The sequence below is a fragment of the Papaver somniferum genome, chromosome 5, assembly GCF_003573695.1.
Source record: "Papaver somniferum cultivar HN1 chromosome 5, ASM357369v1, whole genome shotgun sequence".
NCBI lineage: Eukaryota > Viridiplantae > Streptophyta > Magnoliopsida > Ranunculales > Papaveraceae > Papaver > Papaver somniferum.
This window is the reverse complement of record NC_039362.1, coordinates 118,011,631-118,019,637: the sequence shown is the minus strand read 5'-3', so window position 1 is coordinate 118,019,637 and position 8,007 is coordinate 118,011,631.

The following is an 8,007-nucleotide window of genomic DNA, read 5'->3' as shown; positions in this document are numbered from 1 at the left end:
TTTTTCTCGAAATCGTGTATTGGTAAAGCGTTTCGCTTTGATCAAGTTTATCTTCACCTAGTGACGAAAGTCATGAAAAGTTTCAATTACTTTGAGAATTGCTCTGACGTGAAACGGTCTGTGAATAACGGCTATATAACGTCCTCTAAGAATGTCTCAATGATTGGAATGAGAGTTTAGATTACATAACCATGTATTCATTAATCCGAAGTTTTCGAACTTTGTTGATTGAGAGAAACCGGAGGAATTGGCTTTGCCAAGTCCGCGAACCCAGTCCGCGAACTGACGGAAGTTCTTGTTCCGAGAATTTCTGTTGGGATTTTCCAAAAACTCGTTTGCGTGTTTAGTCCGGAACTGGCGGAAGTATCTTTGCCGAGATTTTCTACTGAGTTTGGAAAACTCTATCGGTTGCCTTAAGTCCGCGAACTTGTTTGTGAGTTTAAGTGGTTATGATCTAAATATGTGCTCTGAACATGAAACTTCAATTACTAAGGAATGCTTTATGCAAACCGTGGCTATAAATTTCATGAGCCGGTTCATCGAATCGAATCATCTTTGTTTCAATTGTGTCTTGTGTAGTTACATAAGATAAAATAGCAATTGAAAAACTCTCTAACTAGTTCATTTGAGTCAATTGAACTAGTTATGGTGAAGAAGAACAAGGTTAATATGAAATGCTCATATGGTTGACCTTTTGGGTTACTATGTTGAACCAACATACACGTACACGTTTGGGCATGGTTTTCACAAACCCACTAAACGTCTACCCAAGTGTGTGTGACAAGTTAAGTTTTCGATCTAACGGTTGAGAAATATTAGCTTGAATCTAAATCAGGTTTTCATCTAACGGTGAATATGGATTGCTTTGTAACTAAGGCAAAACCCTAATTTGGAGACTATATATAGGAAACATCTAGCATTGGGAAAAAATAATCCCCACACGTCTGTGTGACACTAGTGCGCTCGCTAGAGTCGATTCTCCTTTAACCTTTGGTTTTCTTCTCTAAAACCAGGTTAACGACTTAAATACTTCATTGGGATTGTGAAGCCAGACCGATATTACTTTTATCGTAGTTGTGTGATCTGGTCTTGCATCTTCTATCGTACGAGTACAATCTTCTATTAGCTTGAGATCGTGAGAGTTCTCCGATAGGCAAGATAAAGAAGTCACAAACATCTTCGTCTCACTGTTTGTGATTCCTTGACAAACCGCTTGTGTGGTCAAGAAGGATTGTTGAGAGGTGATTGATTAATCTAGGTTGTTTTTCTGAATATACGACCGGATTATCAATTGGTTCCTGTTCACCTTGATTTTATATCTTAAGACGGAACAAAACCTAAGGTTTTTCTGTGGGAAACATATTTATCCTTTGATATACTTTTATGTGCGAGACAGATTTGTTTATTATCAAGTCTGCGATTTTGGATTGCAACAACTCTTGGTTGTGGGTGAGATCAGCTAAGGGAATCAAGTGCGTAGTGTCCTGCTGGGATCAGAGGCGTAGGAGTACAACTGTACCTTGGATCGGTGGGAGACTGATTGGGGTTCAACTATAGTCCAGTCCGAAGTTAGCTTGGAGTAGGCTAGTGTCTGTAGCAGCTTAATACAGTGTGTATTCAATCTGGACTAGGTCCCGGGGGTTTTCTGCATTTGCGGTTTCCTCGTTAACAAAACTTCTGGTGTCTGTGTTATTTTTTTCCGCATTATATTTTATATAATTGAAATAATACAGGTTGTGCGTAAATATCATCAATTGGAAATCCAACCTTTGGTTGTTGATTGATATTGATTGATCCTTGGATATTGGTCTTTGGTACCGTCCAAATTATTCCTTGTGTTTGATTAAAGACTCGCTATTGTTTTAGCTTGAGTAAATCAAAACAAGTGAGAGCTATTAACTCCTTGAGATATTTTAATCTAGATTGAGTCTGACTGTCTAGTTGATTCTCTAGCAAAGTATTTCGGAGTTAGTCCATACAGATTGCTAAGCGAAATATTGGGTGGTGTTGTTAGACCCCCGCTTTTTCAATTGGTATCAGAGCAGGCAAACACGTTTAAGACCTTACAAGTCTGTGTTTGTAGCGATCTGACTCTATGGACAAAAGTACTATCTCTGATAAACGCGTCACCAGTAATAAATATTCTCTCTCGTCTAAATCTATTAAAAAGAAAAGTTCAATCTCGAATATAGAGAAACCTTGTGGTTCGACGAGACAGACAAACAATGGCATGAGTGTTCATGATTACCCTTCGAAAGAGACCTTCTCTTCTAATGAATGGGATATAGCTGAAGAGAGTAAATTGATTCTAAATCTTGTTAGAATTCAAGCTGTTAGAATGAATCAGTTAAAACCATGTCAATGTTCCTCTTGGTATTGTAAGAGATTGCGAAGTCCATGGCAACGCTGAAGATCAGACTTCATGCTTGACTCTTGAGGCCAGCCTCGAAAAGAATGCCTTGGATATTGAACGCTGCTTGAATAAACTCTCTATTCAAGGATGTTCAAAGCAATCTAATGTACCAAGAACTTCTGATGCTTTACATTTAGAAGTAATTACAGATGTTCCTAATGTGTCCTCCAATCATGAACTTGGGACATTCTGTAAAAGAGACAACTCTTCTGACGGTAATATTAAGACTACATCCTCCAATCATTCCTATGATCAAAAGGTATGTCTTGTTTGTGAGACTAAGTGTTCTGTTAGACAGAAGAGAAACTCCAAGTTGAATAAAGACTCCTTAGTTCAACTTCAACACACCCTAGATTTGATTCTCAAAGGTGTGACTGACATCCGTATGATTGAGCCAATTGGTTTTCGTATCTATCCTGTGTATGCAACCAGGAAAGTCAGTACAGTGAGTTCCTCCAATGTTCAAGGGCAGAATCGATGTCTTAATAAACATCGTCCTAAGGAAGTTCAACGCTTTGTCTCTAGATGCAACATTGTTCCTGTTGAGAAGATCATTCCAGAAGAAAGGAAAATTGATAAGATAAGAAAGGATATTAAAGAGATAATTGTAAGATACAAAGAGCTTGTCAACATATTATCTTCTTCCTCATGTCAAGGCACTTCTGGTAAGAACTCTAACTATGTCTCTTACTTTCACGACAGTAAATTTTATGATAATTTCTCATGTCAAACAGGATCCCTCTCTAAGACTAAGAGGAAAAACAAACTTAACCAAAGACATAAACCTCGTAATGAGCCTGTGGCTCGTACTTGTGCTAATTAATCACAAGGTTCGAGAACTTACTCATATAAAATCTTGTTGAGTAAGTTGTGTTAAAAACAGGATACTTGTTCTTGCATCTTTTAAGTTAAGCTATTTTCTTATCGTCCATAGCTAAACTTGTGTTGACAGATCCGCTAAGATCAAGTATTGGTTAAGTCAAAAGAAAATGTTGCATACTGTCTTAAAATTTGTTTTTTAGGACCTGTTTTTCAAATATTTGAAGGACTTTATTTCTTGGGTATTTTTTGTACTCGAACGGATTCCGTTCTGGCCCGAGTCAACAGTTTATTTGAAACCATAAATTGTTGTCCCCAAGGATAAAATATCCAACCTCTTAGGGTTACAAGTCATGTACGTGTTCTTCTGGTGGTTTTTGGATTTTCAAAGAATGTCTTCCTCCTCTTCTTGTTATGGTGGTTTCGGAAAAGGATTTCTTGACAAAAGTGTTGAGGTTGATTCCAGGAGGAATAGAACACTTTTAGATGAAGATCATCCCAATTCTTCATGCTTCTTTTCTTATTCTCATGAAGATGTTGAGAAGGATGATATGATCTCTGCTGAAGTTGTTCATGACTTTCTTAAGTACTTTGGGGAAGCAAAACAACAGCTTGTTGATACTTTAAAAGGTCTTGATAAGGTGAAAACTGAGTTGGAAAAGGTTGTGTATGACCTTGGTCTCATAAAATCTCAAATCAATGATCTTCGTAAAGAGAATCATCTCTCTGATGAAGTAGAGAAGGCTGGCGTTCACAAGCCCGAAGACTCCATGTCTTGTGAGGATCCTGTGTTGCCCATATCCCTATTTGTTGTCAGGGAAACGATGGATTCTGATTCTCTCTAGCTTGTCTTTTTAGTTACCTAGTATGTCTTCTTTTTGGATTAGTTGGAAGAATAACTAGAGCTTTGAATAACGAAGATTGTGACTACACATAGCTATTTGTTTTCATCTTCTTATGTTATTTTTTAGGTTTATTGGTTTTTAAATTCTAAAAATATTTGGAGGATGATATTATTGCAGTATTAATCTGTTTTGAAGTATTGCAATATTTTTATGGGATATGTATTGTTTGCGTCCATGAACTTGAAGTCCCCGTATTGTGTCAAAAGCAAAGTCGTTCATAAATTGATATTTGTATTGATGAAAGGACGAATGGACTTTTGACAATTACAAAAGTTATGCCTATGCAGTCATTTATTTGATGGAAAATAGGATGAAATCTTTTGTTTGACAAGGATAAAGTCTATTATGTCGTTATGCAAATAGTGATGGAAAATAGAATAGATCCTTGTATGTTATCCACGGTATTGATCTTTATTGATCCATTTTGTTATGTTTTACCGTGAAGGCTCCATTGTGCATCTTATGTTGAGCACCTTACAACTATGTCGATTAATATTGGCCTTGTTGGTTGTTCCATGAGATGCTATATGTTGAGCATTCTTGAACTAAATTAATCATCTTGATTGGTTATTTAGTTATTTGCTCCGAAAGTCTTCTTTTGTCGAGCAAAATCTTTTGACAATTAAATTGATTGCTTCGGTGATTAGTTTGGTTGTGTATTCCAATTAGATTAATTATAGGTTCTCTTGTAATTAATCTAGTTGAGTTTTTCATATATTTCATAAGTTCTTGTGTTGAGTATATGAGCGGCTATACTAATTAGCTTCTATTGGTTGATGCAATCGTATATTTCGTAAGGTTTTCCTTATGTTAAGTATTTGAACGATTAAGGTAGTCATCTCCGTGTGGTTATCTTAGTCGTAGCTCCGTGAGTTTTCTTATGTTGAGCACAATCAATTAAATTGATCACTTTTGTGGTTTGATTTAGTTGCGTATTCCGGTTAAATTAATCATGGGTGTACTTGTGATTAATTTGATTGAGTTTTGGATATAAATAATTATTTCCATGGTTTTTGGTGTCCAATTAAAAAATCCTTCTTTTCTTTCGAAATTAAGGTCGCTCTTGTTGTTCTTTAGGGAATGATATCAAATGGGGGAGAGTTCTTTTGAACTTGTGCTTAATGGTAATATCTTGCAGGGTGTGCGGATGTGGAATTTTATAGGGGTTATCCTGTATCTTAAAACTCCTTGATGAATGCATTTAGCTTCAGCTATACGATTGCATCTAAATTAAGTTGGTATGCATTTTTTCTTTTAGTCTATGAAATGTCTCTTGTGGAAATTTCATTATGATCCCGTTCTTTTACCTTTGCCAATTTTATTGACAAAAAGAGGGAGAAATACTGTAGTTCACACTACAAGTACATATGGTTTTCGGATCATTGTGTAAGGGGGAGTAGTTTCCATGATCGAGACGGAGTATTGACTAAGGGGGAGTGATACATATCACCATAGTATTGTTGTTAAAGTCGTGATGCAATTGGACTTTGATGTTACATAATGATATTATGACACTGTATAATAACGATCGAGAATCTCGATTTCTCTCATTGTTATAGCTATGGATCTTCAACAACGGTGGTGCTAAACTTACAACCTTTGGGATCATTGGAGTACTTGGAAGGACGAAAATTTCAAGGAACGTTGAAGATTAGACTATAGAATAGGAGCCACTAAAGTTTATCTTTTTTTGTATTCCATATGTATTAATAGTTTTGTCACTAAAATCGACAAAGAGGGAGATTGTTAGAGCATAGCTCGGTCGACCTCGCATGCGTTGTTATATCAAGCATGTTTGTCAATGTTAGTGATCAAAACTATGAGTCTTGATTTCTAGTCTATTATAGATAAGTCTCGGACTAGGATAGAAAAGTGTAATTGAGCTCAAGGACTTCATGGCGATTCATCATACAACGACGAAGATCTATACAAGGAACCGTGGAACTTCATCAACAAAAAGGTATGTGGAGACTTGAACTTATATATCACTCAAAAGTCTATCTATTCTATCTCCTACTTCTTATGAGACAAAAAGTCGTATGCTATATAGACTGGATCATACACATTTAACATTTCGAGCTGAGTATTCACTACTTATCTTTTTCTCGAAATCGTATGTTGGTAAAGCGTTTCGCTTTGATCAAGTTTATCTTCACCTAGTGATGAAAGTCATGAAAAGTTTCAATTACTTTGAGAATTGCTCTGACGTGAAACGGTCTGTGAATAACGGCTATATAACGTCCTCTGAGAATGTCTCAATGATTGGAATAAGAGTTTAGATTACATAACCATGTATTCCTTAGTCCGAAGTTTTCGAACTTTGTTGATTGAGAGAAACCGGAGGAATTGGCTTTTCCAAGTCCGCGAACTGACGGAAGTTATTGTTCCGAGAATTTCTGCTGGGATTTTCCAAAAACTCGTTTGCGTGTTTAGTCCGCGAACTCAGTCCGCGAACTGGCGAAAGTCTCTTTGCCGATATTTTCTGCTGAGTTTGGAAAACTCTGCCGGTTGCCTTAAGTCCGTGAACTTGTTTGTGAGCTTAAGTGGTTATGATCTAAAGATGTGCTCTGAACATGAAACTTAAATTACTAAGGAATTCTTTATGCAAACCATGGCTATAAAGTTTATGATTCGATTCGATTGTCTTGTGTAGTTATATAAGATCTCATAGCAATTGAACAACTCTCTAACTAGTTCATTTGAGTCAATTGAACTAGTTATGGTGAAGAAGAACAAGGTTAATATGAAATGCTCATATGGTTGACCTTTTGGGTTACTATGTTGAATCAACATACACGTACACATTTGGGCATGGTTTTCACAAACCCAGTAAACGTCTACCCAAGTGTGTGTGACAAGCTAAGTTTTCGATCTAACGGTTGAGAAATATTAGCTTGAATCTAAATCAGGTTTACATCTAACGGTGAATATGGATTGCTTTGTAAGTAAGGTAAAACCCTGATTTGAAGACTATATATATGAGACATCTAACATTGGGAAAAACTAATCCCCACACGTCTGTGTGATACTAGTGCGCTCTCCAGAGTCGATTCTCCTTTAACCTTTGGTTTTCTTCTCTAAAACCAGGTTAACGACTTAAAGACTTCATTGGGATTGTGAATCCAGACTGATACTACTTTTATCGTAGTTGTGTGATCTGATCTTTCATCTCCTATTGTACGAGTACAATCTTTGATTGGCTTGAGATGTGAGAGTTCTCTGATAGGCATGATAAAGAAGTCACAAACATCTTTGTCTCACTGTTTGTGATTCCTCGACAAACCGCTTGTGTAGTCAAGAAGGATTGTTGAGAGGTGATTGATTAATCTAGGCTGTTCTTCGGGAATATAAGACCGGATTATTAATTGGTTCTTGTTCACCTTGATTTTATATCTTAAGACGGAACAAAACCTAGGGTTTTTCTATGGGAGACAGATTTATCCTTTGATAGACTTTCTGTGTGAGACAGATTTGTTTATTATCAAGTCTGCGATTTTGGGTTGCAGCAACTCTTGGTTGTGGGTGAGATCAGCTAAGGGAATCAAGTGTGCAGTATCCTGCTGGGATCAGAGGCATAGGAGTACAACTATACCTTGGATCGGTGGGAGAATGATTGGGGTTCAACTATAGTCCAGTCCGAAGTTAGCTTGGAGTAGGCTAGTGTCTGTAGCGGCTTAATACAGTGTGTATTCAATCTGGACTAGGTCCCGGGGTTTTTCTACATTTGCGGTTTCCTCGTTAACAAAAGTTCTGGTGTATGTGTTATTTCTTTCCGCATTATATTTTATATAATTGAAATAATACAGGTTGTGTGTTAAGATCATCAATTGGAAATCCAACCTTTGGTTGTTGATCGATATTGATTGATCC